This window comes from Carassius carassius, chromosome 17, assembly GCF_963082965.1.
Source record: "Carassius carassius chromosome 17, fCarCar2.1, whole genome shotgun sequence".
NCBI lineage: Eukaryota > Metazoa > Chordata > Actinopteri > Cypriniformes > Cyprinidae > Carassius > Carassius carassius.
Window position 1 is genome coordinate 2,025,998 of NC_081771.1, and position 17,849 is coordinate 2,043,846.

Below are 17,849 nucleotides of genomic sequence, written 5' to 3' on the forward strand. Positions count from 1 at the left end.
ATATATATATATATATATATAGAAAGAGAGACCATTTGTCAATAGATGTGAAGACTGGGATATTTTTTATTTAAAATAAAACAGCAAGTAATCTGGAGTGTTTACTCATGCGCTGCGTGTTGTAAGCAGCATCAGTGTCTTGTTGTAGATGTACACACACAGGCTCTTTTTAGTACAAAGTTCTCGTTTGAAGTTCAAATTCTGATCAGCCTGATAAAAATGAAACATTCACCAAAGAGACTGAAGAAAAAACAACAGCTCCTTCACCTCAGGGCAAGCACCCTTTATCCTCATCAATCTTCTACACTTGGCTTTGATCCCGTTTTAAATGATTAGTCATTGGTTGTTTTCACTTAGTTTAGTTTAGGTAAGGTATAATGCTGTATTAAAGCTACAGACATCAAAACTGTTTTCTTAAATCCAAATACACGAATGAGTAAAATTGTATCTTATATCTTCACATATACACATAGAGCTGCTTAGACAGACTCAAACGTATGCAAAAGCAAGCTTCAATAAAAAATGAATGTGTTAAGATGAAGATTCAGCATAAATCCTTAGATTTGGAAGTAAATAGTGAACATTAAACAGAAGTCAAACACTCACCGCCCTTATGAAACAAAAATATATTGCAGTATATTGGAAAATATCATGTAATATATTAGGCATATATTCTTATATATATTTATTTTTTCCAATATATTGAAAGCGGCAATCATTTGTATATTTTGCAATATATTATATAATATATGTATCATTAATATATTATTAAATGTATTCAAATATATAATATATTAGAAAATAAAAAGGGAAAATAATATATTACAATATATCACAATATATTTTAAGAAATATATTGGTAAATATATGTTCCTTTCGTAAGGGCGTACAAGTATGTTGTTTGGCTTGAAAACTTCCATGTCAAACTCTGAGCCTTCAGGCCTGAAGGCTTTTTGCATCAATTGAATCAGGCTCACGTTTCCAGTCTGCAAAATTGTGGAACAAATGCACACAAATCCAGTCTTAGTTATTTCCTAATCCTAAAAATATATGTGTCACTTAAAGGAATTTTCTGTTCAAACATAAATGTGATCTTCATATTGTTTCCGGCCTTTAATTAATCTTTCCACAAACACACACACACACACACACAAATGCTGCTGCTATTTTTTTGACCTCCTTTTCTAGATGATTAAATTCTGGTTATGCATTCCACATAATTCATCTTTTTATGTAACAGCTCCTTTCTGCTATATTTGCACATTTAGTACAAACGTTGCCAGTTAGTCTACATAATCATGACACAACTTTGCATAGATAAGGCTACTAAATGATTCATCACACGCTATGGTTTTTCCTATTTTCCCACAAGCACATGAAATCGCATTAGAACGTGTGAAGGATCAGTAAGTGGTTGACTGAGGAAAGTCAAAAGCCTGGATGCTTAAAAGCACAACAGATTCTGTTCCGTCTGTCACTGTGCACATGCTCTGAATGATCTGGATGTATGCATGTGCAAATAGAAGCAGTTCATATGATGGAGCTTTACTGCAAACCAGACTGACAGTGAAGCACTTCATGAATAATCAGAAAACAACTGTTGCTCAGTGTATGTCATACAGCTGGGTTTTTCCTACTAGATTTCAGATAATCTCCTTTGAACAGTGCAAAAATGTTTGCTCCGCAGACCGCATGCATGTGTTTTTTTCATGCAATAATTACAAAAAAATTTTTTTTGAATGATATATTGCTGAAAATAATAACAACAATATAACAAATATATATTTTTTAATAAAATACAACTTTTTTCTTATTTTAAAATAATAATAATTAACTTATTTTAAAATAAAAATGGATATAAGAAAATTGCCTTTTGCACAGATGGTCAGTTTTTCTTGATTCCACTGAAGCTTAAGATGCTTTCAGAAAAAATGATCTCGAATAATGCATGAGAACATGATGGTCAGGTTTTGTTCATGTTGCTTCACTGTCACTAAAGAAAAAGAGACAAACTAAATACTGAGGCATTTTTCTATGCATGGTAAAGTCAGTAATTCTCATTTTACTGTGAAATTTTAGAGTGAAATTAACTTTTCAAAAAGAATAAACATGAATAGATAACATAAGGTGGTTGGAGACGATGAAAACAAGACTAATACGTATTTAAAAAGCTAATGGCGTCGATTTTAAATTTGAATAAACTTTTCACTCACATTATGCTGATATCATCATTTGTAAATTGCTTTAATATGCAAAATATAATTATTTTCACTCTAAGACTTGGACTGTAGATGTAATCGAGAATTGCAGAAAGCACATTTCTCTAACTCTCTCATCTCGCTGGGATGGAAACAATTAGCAGAGAACAAAGCAAAAAAAAAAAATTAAGTCAAGAGGAAATGTTGAAAACACGAGTTTGGTAAATGACCTCATAAACACCAGCATCACCACCCCCCAAACACACACACACACACACACACACACGATTCCTGAACAGCTCCGTCTGCGTCTGCCACCAATATCTCTGTGCAACTTTTCATCTGGAATTCATATGGGCTTCATTTCTCCCCCCTCCTGCAAATCCTTCCCCAAACTATTTCCTTTTTCAATTTCCAGAGGAAGTTGTTAAATGGTTACTGAACCAAACAAACTTTTTTTCTCCCCCCTCTCTTCACTCTCACCCCCATCCCAGCGCTGCCCAACACCAACATTCAGCCATTACCAACAACAACGTTCAGAATATTACATCGCATTTATAAGCCACTGTGTTTGCGTTAATGAGGAGAAAGCCATCTGGGGTTTTTCAAATAAAACCAGCGGATAGATGGTTAAGAAGTAGTTTGGCAAGAAAAATCACAAATAAGATCTCTTTAATGTCTCAAATGCTTCTCTGAGACAGCGAGAAGCTGGAACCTACAGAATTTTAATAGAGACCAAGTTGGAAACTAAATGAAACAAAAACTCTTTTAAGGCGGTCATATGACAATGCTAAAAAGAACATTATTTTGTGTATTATGCAATGCGTTTGCATGGTTTAAGGTAAAAACTCATTATTTTCCACATACAGTGCATTATTGTTTTTACTCTCTGTCCCTCCTTTCTGAAACACGTCGATTTTTACAAAGCTCATCGTTCTGAAAAGCGCGGTGTGCTCTGATTGGCCAGCTATCCAGTGCGTTGTGATTGGCTGAATACCTCCAGCGAGTGACGGAAATGTTACGCCCCTTACTATATTTGGAAACACACAGTCTCTCCACGACAACAATACTACAGTTAGAATTAAAGTTACGCCTTCTTTCTTTGCGTATACATTTGGGCGGTCTTATGCAAATCTTCCAATACAGTGACATAGATTTGTGGGTGCATGTTTAAATGAGGCGATGAGTGTTAAGTGAGTTCTCTTTAATACCTCATCTTATTTTTCTAGACAGATAACATGTAGATCATTGCTGCTGATTTTTCTCCTAAAACCCCAGTCATCTCCATCTAAAGTTTCAGAAGAGATCTCAGCAACTGTGCTCAGATTTGCCAAAGTCTGCAAACAAAGCTCAAAGATCTCATCCGAACTCCAACATTTCTCATCAAATGTTCTCCTACTTTAGGACAACTGCTAACTCATCTGAATCTATTTGAATGGCTCCTACAGAATTGCAGGAGAAACATCTGCTATGAAAAAGCAATCGTTCTCCTGGAGTATTTACAAACAATTCCAGAATTGTTAATTCCCTCCATCTATTATGATGTTGCAAAGTTCAAATGAATATTCTCTCTGCTGAGCTCTCATCTCTCGTGTTTGTTCTCGAGGGCACGTTGTTTTGAAGGACGTGGCGTGTTTTCTTGCACCATCCTATGCCTTCCTCTCCAGTCCGTGGCTGTAAACCCTGCTCAGGGGCGTAGTAAACCCAATCTGCCCAGCTGCGGTGCAAGGCTAGTGAGGCTAGCGAGGCTAGCGCTGGAGGTGTTGAGCAGCAGGTCCTCACAGTAAGTTGTGGTGACAGGTGTCATTGGCACACACACCCACCGCTCTGAGGACTGTCTCTTTTGCTTACAATCCCGTGCACGGCACTTTTCACAAGTCATGGAAACACACACTCACACACACACACACAGACGTTAATGTACCTGGAGGCTTTGGACTCCTACTCTGGCGTCCCACACACGCCTGCTGCCAACTCGAGTTAAATGACAAGAATGAGAAAACGGCCACAGTAACCACAGTAAATTAGCGTGAGCCACTACAAACAGAGTTTTACATTTCCTGATGAAATTATGAGTAAATTTGCTGCTATGCTGTAGGTGGCTTCCAGGGTTCTGCTATGCAGTTGCTAAGCTGTCCTGAGAGTTTTTAACATGTTGCTATGTGGTTTTAGTGCACTGCTATACTTTGAAGCTTAAAATCTACTCATAATTTAAAGCAATTCAACTAGTCAAACAACCCTTTTTGAAAAATAGTCACTAGCTATAAAAAAAAAAAAAATTGCTAACTACATTGAATCTATTTCAGTGAGCATAATACCTTTTAAATGTGTACATATATTGAAGTATAAATAACATATATCCTTAAAAAATACATTAAATCCTCTTATATATTTTAGATATATGACTATGAAAATATAATTTAATAAAATAATTTACTAATAATTGTATTAAATTATACACACACATTTAAAATATATTATGCTCACTGAAATATATTCGATGTAGTTTATTTTTTTTTTATAGCTAGTACTTGACCATAGCTGAATTGCTTTAAATTATTAATAGATTGACAGTTTCAAAGTAAAATCTTCAACACTGATGTACCCTCAGAAGGCAGCTGTCTATTTAGGCAGCACACAGCTCGTTTCTGTCTCTTTAAACTTGACCTCAGCTCTATTCAGCTCTATTCTATTTGCTGGTGTGTGTATCGCAGCCTGGGTGTGAAGAGGGTGTGTGTGTGTAAAAGCTCACAGTGGGAGTCCAGGTTTGGCTCCGTCCATGCGGAGCAGCCATTAGCTCATGATAATTAGCTAGTGCATCTCAGTGGGCCCTCGGTAGGAGATCAAATGCTTCTCAGGACCCTCAAACACACACACACACACACACACACACACACACACACAGAGCTAATGAACACAGCCACCCAATTCTCCTCCTTACCCCATTCACACTCTCCACCAGGCGCTGTAAAGGCTCCGTCCTCACTCCACCTTTTCACACGGCGTTACTGAAGCACCAGCGGCGCGAGGACACAAAAGCACAGTGTTTATTTAACATTCCTTTAGAACTGGACTGAAAAATGCCTGCTTCTCTGTTAGGCCTCCAATTTAATTCTCCTTACGTTCTCCTCAGGTCACAATGCCTTAGAAAAAAGAACAAATCAAATATTATTTAAAAATGAGAAATTAACATTTATTAACTGAATAGTCACTTTTGTGAAAATAAAGGTCGGATATTGGGAAAATTGTCAGTTATGATCTTACTATATATCACCCTGGAGCCCAAGACCGGTTTCCCACTGAAGCTAAGCAGGGCTGAGCCTGGTCAGTACCTGGATGGGAGACCTCCTGAGAAAACTAGGTTGCTGCTGGAAGAGGTGCTAGTGAGGCCAGCAGTGGGTGCTCACCCTGTGGTCTGTGTGGGTCCTAGTGCCCCAGTGTAGTGATGGGGACACTATACTGTCAACAAGCACCGTCCTTCGGATGAGACGATAAACCGAGGTCCTGACTCTCTGTGGTCATTAAAAAATCCCAGGATGTCTTTCGAAAAGAGCAGAGGTGTGACCTCGGCATCCTGGCTAAATTCACCCATTGGCCTCTGACCATCATGGCCTCCTAACAATCCCCATATCCACTGATTGGCTTCATCACTCTGTCTCCTCTCCACCAGTAAGCTGGTGTGTGGTGGGTGTTCTGGCGCACTATGGCTGCCGTCGTATCATCCAGGTGGATGCTGCACACTGGTGGTGGATGAGGAGATACCCCCTGACTATGTAAAGCGCTTTGAGTGCATAGAAAAGCGCTATATAAATGTAATGAATTATTATTATTATTATTATTATTACTACTAATAAATCAGATGGTAAATACATTTATAACATCACCACGTTATTTCAAATATATATATATATATATATATATATATATATATATATATATATATATATATATATATATATATATATATATATATATATTACTTTCTATTCATTTAAAGATAAATGCATCAATTTCAACAAAAAATGTTAAGCAGCACAACTGTTTTTAACATTGATAGTTATAATAAATATTTCTTTATCAGCAAATCAGCAGATTAGAATGGTTTCTGAAGGATTATGTGACACTGGAATAATGATGCTGAAAATTCAGCTTTTCATCAGATAAATAAATTACATTTTATAATATATTCATTTAGAAAACAGGTATTTTAAATTGTAATATTATTTCACATTTTTACAGTTTGTATTGTATTTTTTATCAAATAAATGCAAATAAATGTACTTATTCATTTTTTTATAAGATCAAGAGCATAGCCTTCTGTTTATTCCTAATAGCAGAAGTCACTGCTACAAAAGTTTGAATTAGTGTGGTTTGTGTATAAATGTGCACAAATAAATAGAAGTTAATGGCGTGGCCGGTTTCATATTATTTTAGCGTGCTGCACATAATCTCGCATCTTGAGAAGAACCAGATTCACTGCTCTCCCGTGCAACGTGAGAAAATCAGACACTATGCATAAGGTTAATTTGTTTTAATGTATTCATGTTCACTATGTTTTAATTAAGACACTTTGTATCCCACTAATTAGTGTCAGATTTGACAAATATTGCAGCAGCAGACAAAGCGCCAAGTGCTATGACTTTAATATTCGTGAGAATAGCAGCAATGACATTATGACAAGTTGCTTTCTCACCAAACGAGTTCATGCCATAAAAATAAGGAGTCAATGACGTTTGACGTTTAAATATGGTTCCTCCGAGAGCTAAACAAACTTAATCCCAATGTCATTTGCATTTATGCAGATTAATCTTATAATCTGCATGTCTGGCTAATGAACAAGACAGAATTTGTGTGTGTGTGTGTGTGTGCGCGTGTGTGCGTGCGTGCGTGCGTGCGTGTGTGTGTGCGTGTGTGTGTGTGTGTGTGTGTGTGTGTGTGTGCGAGAGAGAGAGAGAGAGAGGTCTTGGTTAATTAGCAAATCTTTGCCTTGGATTCCTAAAGGTCAAAGTGCCAGAGGCTTACATACGCTTCCTTTATTACATGACAAGCTAGAAGTGACAAGTGCACTGACAGCTTGTTCTTTATTTTCTTTCTTTTCATTCTTTCTTACAAGATTGCAATCTGGTATTCAAAGCATGTTGCATGCAATAAATTTGCCTGATTAAAAAAAATATTTTTGCAGTTGACACGTCCCGTGACAAGCTATACTGCCTTTAAAAAAAACAACAAAAAAAACAGTATAATTACTATTGTATGCAGTTTCGAAATTTGATTTGTTACAATGCAGAGCTATTTAAGCAAACTGATTTTTTTTTTTTTATGTAAAATGGCCTAAACATGGTATTGCAACTAAATATATTCACACACAAAAAAACACAGTATAGTTCAAATTTAACACCTTTTAATGTAAAATATTTGCACTGACATATTTTTTCCATGTTGTTTGTCAACTGCATATGTACAGAATTGAATGCATTATAACTGAATAACAAGACAGATATCAAAACAGGTCTTAAACCAGTGTTCTGTGGGTCTTAAAAAGTATTGCTTTAAACTTCAACAGATTAAGGCCAAAAAAAGATCCAATGTTGCATGCACTGCAAAAAAATTAGTACTTCCTCAGTTTTTTACTTGATACATGAAGATGCAAAATGAAGATGACAAGCCTTGTTTTCTGAGAAAAGAAAAAAAGTTTATGCTTAAAACAAGAACAAATATTTGTCAATGGGGTGCATACACTTGTTTCCCTTCTAATTAAGCTGGATTTTAAGGAGACCATTGGGAAGTTCTTGTTTTAAGCATAAACTCACTTTATTATGTTAAATTTCACAGAAAACAAGACTTCTTTCATCATTTTGATTCTTAAGTAAATGTATCAGGATTTAAGAATCTTTAGACATATGTACTGGAAAACACAACAAAAATACTGAGGAAGAGCATCACTTTTTTGCACTGTGATCAGAATGTAGAGTAAAAGACATTTCCATAATCTTTTTTTTTTCTAATTATTTATTTATTTATTTATTTTATTTGCAGACTTGATTAATAAAGCACACACAGAGATATTGTCTCCAGCATGCTGGAGGCACGTTTAGAGCAGTGGCACACGTGAGGATGCGCTCCATAATCAAATCCAGATGAAACTGACATTTCCAGAGTAATTCCCTGATTATCCCTGGCTCCAAACACACACAGCACTCATTTTCCCTGTCCTCAAACAACCCTCCTCAAAAGAGTCCACACGCAAACTCTAGAGTTTATATCACCTTCAACGAAGACCTTAAAGGGAAAGTGCACCCAAAAATTACTAATTTGTCATGCATTACTGTCTTTCCTACTTTCTTTTTCTTCTGTTAAAAAATATTTGTCATTTTAAGTCACTTTATGCAAAAAAAAAAAAGAAAAAGAAAAAGTGAGAAATCTAAATAAAATGTAGCACAAATTTACAATGGCATGAGGGTAAATTAAAACTCACCCCAAAATTATAATGCATATATTAACCCTAATGATTGTCTATATTTTTTTTCCATTTATCTTTTTTCTTACCTTCCTGTGTAAAGATAATTTGAAGTAATTAATTAAGCAAAAAACAAGAAAAGAATAATATAAATATTAAAATGTAATACAAGTTACAAGGACATTAGAGTAAATAATAGTTTACCCAAAAAATAAAATGTTGTCATGCATTTGCTCAATCCAAACGGATATATATAATTAAATAAATAAATAAATAAACACCTTTTTTTAATCTAAAAAAGCAAGTTTAGTGTTTTATACAAACCCCCCCCCCCCCAAAAAAAAAAGCTAAATAAATAACATTTATTTACTTAGTAAAATGCACTTTGACACTAGAAGTTTATTTTTCTATTTTTTTTTTTCTTATTTTTTTTTGGAGATGAAATAACAGTATATTATTATAGTAATCATACTGTACATTATGTGTCCATATACTTTCATATTCATATATTTCCATATATTACTTTTTTAATAATTATTATCATAAAAAAAAAAAGATTTTTACACATAAAAATAAAAAGTAATACAAGTTTAGATCTACATGAGGGTAAATTTGTTCAATTTATATGGCCAGTTAAGAGAGGGTTTGTTCTACCTTTTAAAACCCTGAAAAATGCATTTGTTTTAACATAAAATTCTAAATGCATAGCTCAGTCATGACTTTGGTCAACTGAAGCCAAGCATTTCTCGCGCTGTCACAGTCGAAGGAATGTTGTGTTTCTGATGTGATTGACAGCTCTGACAGACGCGTGGTGCTGGTGGCATCAGACGGTCAGAGAGAGACAGTGACCCTCAGGGGCCCTCAGAGATGCTCAGCCAGTGTCTGGACGGAGAACTGTCAAAACTGAGCTGCTCCAATTGCTTAATAGACAGCTGACAATAAGAATAACATCTCAATAAATGAACCGAGCAGAATAATTTGCAGTCATTTTGTTTGAGGGCCTTCAAAAAATGTCATAGTAACACCATTACTTTATTTGTTTAATTATTTATATATATCATATAGTGTGCACAGCAGTAAGCAATAAATGCACAGAGGAGGAAATTATAATTCACGCATAAGTGTAAACAACAACAAAATCTCAAAGGAAGTGGGAATTCGGAGCCATATCATGGGCTGAACATCTCACTGCACCTCACACATTTCGTGAACATACATGAGATTTGAGACATAAATACATGTGTTGGTTAAAAATGTATTATTTCAGACAGAATGTTGGTGACATTAAGTAGGAATGGATGAATGAATGAATGAATGAATGTCTTATTTCCTTCTTTAACAATTGTTTAATTTGGTTTTATCCACACAAAAAAAATCTAAATGAATAACATTCATTCATGCATGCATTATTTATTTAACTAATAAGTGCTCCAATTGTTTTCTGTTATAAAATATGATGGTATACGAATAAGATAATCAAACAGTATTTTGGTATGTAATCAAGCACCACGGTATTACTCTTTTCATAACACAACATTTCCAATAACCATGAGTCATTTTAAAAAATAAGAATACGTGCTGCTGTTAAAAGTGTTATTATCAATTTATACAAATATGCACGTATATTCATGCTGTATGTTTGCACATGCATGTTTTTTTTAATCCCCGCTCTCTCGCTTCATTAAAGTGAGTTTCTACCTGCGCTGGCGACTGTGAAAAAACAACCTCCCCAAAACTGACAGGCAGGATTTCAAGAAGCAACAGATAAGATATGGATTACATGTTCTCTGCACACACTTCTGTCTTTGCCTCGGGATTTCAGAGTTTTCAAAGTGACAAAAGCCGCCCTCTGCACACAGCCCTACTGACAACATTTCCCACAATGCACTGAAACCCAGTCGCTGAACCATGAATCTAGTCTGCAACATCTCTTAAATGAGAGATGCACAATGTGCATATTTCCGAACGCAAATTAAACCGATTTATGAGCAGTATTGCGAGTGACGCACCGTGAGAGGCATGCAAAAGGTGAGCTATGGAAGCAGGGTTCCTCTCGCCTGCGGTAAACAAGACAAGTCGCTGCAGGCTTGAAGATGTTCATGCATGATAGGAGCAAAACACTTCACTATTAACACTGGAACTGCACTTGATGAAGTTTAGCTGCACTTACTAACTTGCAGTTCGTGTATTTTGGTAAGAAAATGTGTTGAGTTCAACTTGGCTGACAATTTGTTTTAGAAAGTCTTTTAATGTGTGTGCATTCAGACCAGGAAAAAACACGCAAGTCATCCCGTCTGTTGAGCTGTGCTCGTAAAACTTGAACGGCTTGACTCATTGGCCTTTGGTTTCTTCATTCTGACGCCCAACAAACAAGTTTCCCGAGTCTGACGCTCACTTTTCTCCATACCTTCACTTTTTCTTAAGTCTATAAAACTTACCTATTTAAAAAACACTTCTTTTTTAAAGTTTAATTGTGTTTTTGAAAGAGGTGACTTATGCTCACCAAATGCTGCATTTATTTGATTCAAAATACAGTAAGATTGTGAAATAGTATTGCAATCTAATATAACATTTTTCTATGGTAATCCATTCTAAAATGTAATTTATTCCAGTGATCAAAGTCTTTCCTCCAGTTTTCAGTGTCGCATGATCCTTCAGAAATCACTCTAATATGCTGATTTTCTGCTCAAGAAACATTTCTGAGATTTATTAATGTTGAAAACATTTGTTCTGTTTGATGTTTTATGTAAAAAAAACTCATATTCATATTAGCAACATTGCCTTTCGGTAGCTTCAATCTCCCTGCAAATCATAAGCAAACGTTTCCTGATACTCGCTTTTACACACGCTTGAACAAGCAATATTCTCACACCTGCCTCGAACGCTCCTTCCCATCACGGGATGATATTATCTGGCAATCTCATCAATGCAACCCCACACCTTCCCTAAACACACCCCTCCCCCCTTGCAACATGCTGTCCTTTGATGTGGAAATAAACTGGCAGTAAATTCCAGCTCTTTCTGCGAGCTCCTTCTGCGATTAGCGAGGTTAACAAGCTTCCCCGGCTTAAGCTAATGAGAAGGGGTCACCGCGGGGCCCCTGTGACTGAGAGCCGAGCCTCCTCTTCCTTGGTTTCTCCTCCTTTATTTGTCTTTTTTTTTCTCCATATAGCACCAGCCCTTTCTCCGTCCTGCTGGAGACAGATGGGGGTTCTCATTAAGACAGGATGTACCAACTCGCTGTAAACTACTTTTTTCCCCTTTTTTCTTTTACTCCCTTTTGCTTTCTCTCTCTCGCTCTCTGAGAATCTTTGGTTTGCTGGAGATCAGTTGCAGATGTAGAGGGATGGAAAGCAGACACACTGTCGGCCGTCGCAGAACAAGCCTCGTGGATCACCGCAGAGTGGAACAAACATTAAATGTACACAGGGACAGTCAGAGAACCATTGGTTCTTCTTCTCATCGAGTACCATTAGGGGTTTTCAAGTGTCTTATATGGTTCCCTGGAGAAAGTTTTACAGAAATCAGAATCACATCTATTTCATAACCATGGAGACTTCAGTTACGTTCTCATTTAGAACACTGGGTGATTTGGAGAAATGTAGCATTCCATCACTTGCTCACCAGTGGATCCTCTGCAGTGAATGGGTGCCGTCAGAATCACCAGGGTCCTAACAGCTGATAAAAACATCACGACATTCCATACAAAGCTGCATGTCTGTAAGAAAAAAATCCATCAAGATACTTAATCCAGGAGAGAAATCTGCAGTTCAAGCACTGTTTACAATCCAAATCAGTCCTAAATAAATATGTTAGTTGATTTTGATGTGACAAAGACAACAGGGGTGTATAGTACTTTTTCACTGGAGGAAGCATTATTATGGATAATGGACAAAGGGCAAAAGGCAACAGTTTAAAGCTAAAAAGTCTTGATGAATTTGATTCTACCAAAACACAGCTTTTGGCTTCAGTAGATATGAACTGATGGATTGGAGTGGTGTGGATTACTTGTGGATTATTGTGATGTTTTTATCAGCTGTTTGGACTCTCGTTCTGATGGCACCCATTCACTGCAGAGCAACCACTCGTGGGCAAATGATGGAATGCTACGTTTGTCCAAACTCATCTACATCTAAGAAGACCCAAGGGTGAACACATTTTCAGAAAATATTCATTTTTGGGTGAACTTTTCCTTTAAATAGCTAATCAGACAGTTGAAATCTTCTGGTTGGAACTTCTATTTTTAAAAATAGGTGGAAAAGGAACTAGCAGAACGGCACGGTTTTCTAAGTTTACATGCTACTGACCACTGCAGTAAATCACCTGTCAATCAGCAGCACACTGACTCCACACAGGAGCCAGAACATGCCTCAACCTGCATCAGTGTGCATGTGTCATACATCTACATGTAAGAAATGATAACATGTTCCATGTTGAGCAAGAGGAAAAGATCCACAACAATGCAATTTGCACAATTAGGAATGCACCTGAATGTCAACTTGTCGCCGTGTCCAAATATGTTTAAATGTGTGCACATGTAAGTTTACAGTAAATATAAGTTTAACATGCTTTTAATTCTTGAATTATTCTTGAATTATTTTACTTGAACTCATACTAAAGTCACCTAAAAAAAAGTAATTCTCAACCCACAAGACATCTGAACAAGAAAGACTTATTTTTATGCATGTGGAATTTATTGGATCCTTAAAAGTGGATGTTGATGTAAAATATAAATATTTAAGATATTAGATAAAATATACCAACAAAGTTATACATTTATTTGTTTTTCAGGAAAAAATTAAATATTTGATATATATTTAATCAAATGTTCATGCTATTTAGCATTTGCATTATATAGAATACATATTCACACAGTGCCATATTGTATATTTCAGAGGTCACACAGCTGAAGAGGGCTTACATGCATGTCTGTGTGTTTCCCTCTCTACTCACATTAAACTCATGAGCTGTCGCTGAAGGCAGGACATCTAACACGATGGAGGACAATGCAAAGAGAATAATCAGGACAGGGCGTAATGATAATTCAATTAAAAGGTCCCCCTCCCCAAAGGAACTTGAGAAAGCTTCTGTTTAGATCTAATTGAGTGCACCTCCTACAGCAGGAGGCGTGGCTAAAGTCCTGAGGGAGGCTCAGTTCATTTACTAATTAATCTTCACAAGACTCATCTGCATGGCCAAAGGGGAAACGGAAAGATGGATAGATAGAGAGATCATAAAATGAACGGTTTTCTGTTTCCAAGTTCTTATACTGTTGTGTTTCAAATCCTAGTTTGCGGCCTATCTAGAGAGCATTTCATGGAACCATAAGTGCACTCCTAATGCAAAGTCAAAGACTGATCAAAAATGTAGGCTGTGACATCATACTGTATCCTAAGACGATTCATTTTAGCCAAATTATAATGTGCAAGTTTAGTGGGGGAAAAAAATTCAGATGGCAGAGTGTGGTGATTAAAATGTTCATGTTTAATGTATTATTAGATTAGATTAGATTAGATTCAACTTTATTGTCATTATGCAGAGTACAAGTACAGAGCTAATGAAATACAGTTAGCATCTAACCAGAAGTGCAAGAATATAGTGTTTTATATACATAAAAGTGCAGAGTAAGTGAAGCTATGATATACAGAATGTACAGTGGAGTTGCTATATACAGTATTGAGCAGAGTATGTACAGAATATAAATAGGAATGCAAATGTAGGGATTGTATGTTAATTATGAACAGAGCAATGTAGGATTATATATACATTATGAACAGAAGCATTGTGAGAACAGTGATAATAAATACAGTTGGATGAGTGTGTAAAAGTATTGTTAAACAATGTATTACAGTATATACAGAATAACAGTAGTGCAATTATGTTTTTATAGAAATAGTTTACTGTGCTTTGTACAGTAACAGCTTTAGACAGTTTACAGTAATGGCTAGAACAGTGTGCAGTTTTTTTTCGGCAAAAATATGATTAGTGCAAATGCATGTGTGTAAAGTACTGTGACCAGTGCAGTAAAAGAGCAGGTGCAGGTTAGATTGGTGGGGTGGCGTTCAGAAGTGTCACAGCCTCAGGAAAGAAGCTCTTCTTGAGCCTACTAGTGCGAGAGCGTAGGCTCCTGTAATGCCTACCGGATGGAAGGAGGGTGAAAAGTCCATGGTTAGGGTGAGAGGCATCCTTAATGATGTTCCTTGCCCTGCCCAGACAGCGCTTCTGATAAATGTTCTCGATGGATGTTAACTGGGTGCCGGTGATCCGTTGAGCAGTTTTTACCACCCGCTGGAGTGCTTTGCGGTCAGATGCAGAGCAATTGCTGTACCATACTGAGAGGCAGTTCGTGAGTATGCTCTCAATGGTACAGCGATAGAATTCAGCAAGGATCCTGGAACTCAGGTGAACTTTCTTAAGGCTCCGTAAGAAGTAAAGGCGCTGATGTGCCTTTTTGACCAGTGTGGAGGTGTTATGGGACCAGGTGAGGTCATCAGAGATGTGGATGCCAAGGAACTTGAAACTCGACACACGCTCCACTACAGCTCCGTTGATGTAGATGGGTGTGTGTGCATGACTCCTAGTCCGCCTGAAGTCCACAATCATCTCCCTAGTCTTCTGGGTGTTTAGTTCCAGGTTGTTGGTGGCACACCACACAGCCAGGTGCTGGACCTCATCCCTGTAGGCTGACTCATCGTCATCCTTGATCAGACCTACCACCATGGTGTCATCTGCAAATTTTATTATGGTGTTGGAGCCATAAACAGGAAAGCAGTCATGGGTGAATAGGGAGTACAGGAGAGGGCTTAGTACACAGCCCTGTGGCACGCCGGTGTTCAGGGTGATGATGGAGGATGAGAGGTTATCTAACTTAACAGCCTGAGGTCTGTTCGTCAGAAAGTCTAGAATCCAGTTGCAGATGGGTGTGCTGAATCCAAGCTGGCTGAGCTTGGAGATCAGCTTGGAGGGGATTACTGTATTAAATGCAGAACTGAAGTCTATGAACAGCATTCTCACATGTGTGTTTTGACTGTCCAGGTGGGTGAGGGCAGAGTGAAGTGCCGTTGAGATGGCGTCCTTAGTTGACCTATTGTGGCGATAGGCAAATTGGAATGGGTCTAGTGAAGCAGGGAGACAGGATTTTAAGTGGGATGCAACCAGTTTCTCAAAGCACTTGGCAATGATGGGGGTGAGTGCAACAGGACGGAAGTCGTTAGGGACCGAGGCAGTGGAGTGTTTCGGTACTGGAACGATGGTGGAGGTTTTGAAGATAGTGGGGACAGTTGTTTGGGCCAGGGACAGATTGAAAATGTCCGTGAAGACCTCAGCCAGCTGCTCCGCACAGACTTTAAGCACACGACCAGGTATTCCTTCAGGGCCAGCTGCTTTCCGTGCATTCACCTTATACAGAGTGGAGTAAACATCTGAGGTGGAGAGTGTGAGAGGCAGTTCACTGGGTTGATGCTCAGCTTTGAGTGAGATCTCCTTATTATTTTGATCAAAACGAGCATAAAAGTGATTGAGCTCGTCTGGGAGGGAGGCAGAGCTGGAGGGGGGCACAGAGATAGGTGGTTTGTAGTCTGTGATAGTTTGTATGCCTTGCCACATACGCCGGGGGTCTGAAGATTTAAAGTGTTCTTCAATCCTCTGTTTGTGTGTGAGTTTGGCCTGGCAGATACCCTTCCTCAGGTTGGCTCTGGCTGAGCTGTAAGCCTCTCGGTCTCCAGACCTGAAGGCTGCATCTCTTGTTTTGAGCAGGAGGCGAACCTCTCTTTTCATCCAGGGCTTCTGATTGGGGAAAATTTTTATTTTTTTGTGTGTGGTCACTCTGCCCACACATCTGTTGATGTGCTCTAAGACAGAGTTGGTGTAAGTGTCAATGTTGATCTGAGAGTTTGTGGTGGCCGGGGCAGCAAACTGACTCCAGTCTGTGTGCTGGAATTGATGTTGGAGAGTGGAGTCAGCACCTTCCAGCCAGATTTTAACAGTCCTTATTGTAGGTTTCATACGTTTGATGACCGGGGTATACTTGGGGAACAAAGAGAGGTGATCAGACTGACCCAGGTGGGGGAGGGGTGTGACTTTATAGGCATCAGTCACATTAGTATAAACGTGATCCAATGTTTTATGTCCCCTTGTAGTGCAGGAGACATTCTGATGAAATTTAGGGAGAACAGATCTTAAAGTGCAGTGGTTGAAGTCCCCAGCAACAATAAAGGCTCCATCCGGGTGCAGGGTTTGTAATTTGCTAATAGCAGCATATATATATATATATATATATATATATATATAACAATTTGTGTTACAACATTAATAATACAATTTAAATAAATACAATTTTTGTTACATGCTATAAAATAAATGTTAGCTAATCTAATTTTCATCTAGTTTAACTTGATGCATTAAAACAAATAAAACTAAAATTTAAATAGAAATTAATAAAAACTAAAAACTATATAGACTACATATTTTTTATTAAAAAGAAAAATAATAATAATAATAAAAATGACAAAAACACCAAAAACTTAAACTTAAATTAAAATGAAAAATACTAAATAATTGAAAAATATTCTAATATCTAAATCAAAATTTTTATAACTATAACTAAATGACTAAATCTGTATTTAATATTTAACATAAACATAAAATATATATATTAAAAGTTAACTGCCTTAAAAGTTAACTGCCTATGTAGGGAGTAAAAAGCCAGGCTGTTCACTTGGTTTTGGTCCAGATCGTTCCTCTTTTAAGACTTACTGGCAATTAAACAAAGGGTTTTGTGACATCCAAACTACTCTGGTGGTAAAGTTCTTCATCATGTTAGTCCTCCAAGAGAGTAACCAGCCTGTCTTACTCCATTACCCTTTAACAGAAATAGTGTTTTATGGTGTGCAATGACTGCTCTGTGCTGATAAGTAGTGTGTGTGTTCTTCAGGGTTACAGTGAGCTCTGGGGAAGGACAGCAGTGTGTGTGACGATCTGATGCTCACTGGAAGAGACAGCAATGTAATTTGCCCTTCCAACACCACAGGCTCTTGCATAATATGCCCCCCTTCCACTCGCAAAGCGTAAAAGGGCTTGTACATCAGACGAGGTAGCTGCACATTTCAAACAACACAAAGATACATTCTCTCCGAGCACTCATTTAAATGAATAGGCTTGTCCAATCGAAACACTACCTGTACATACTAAGAACA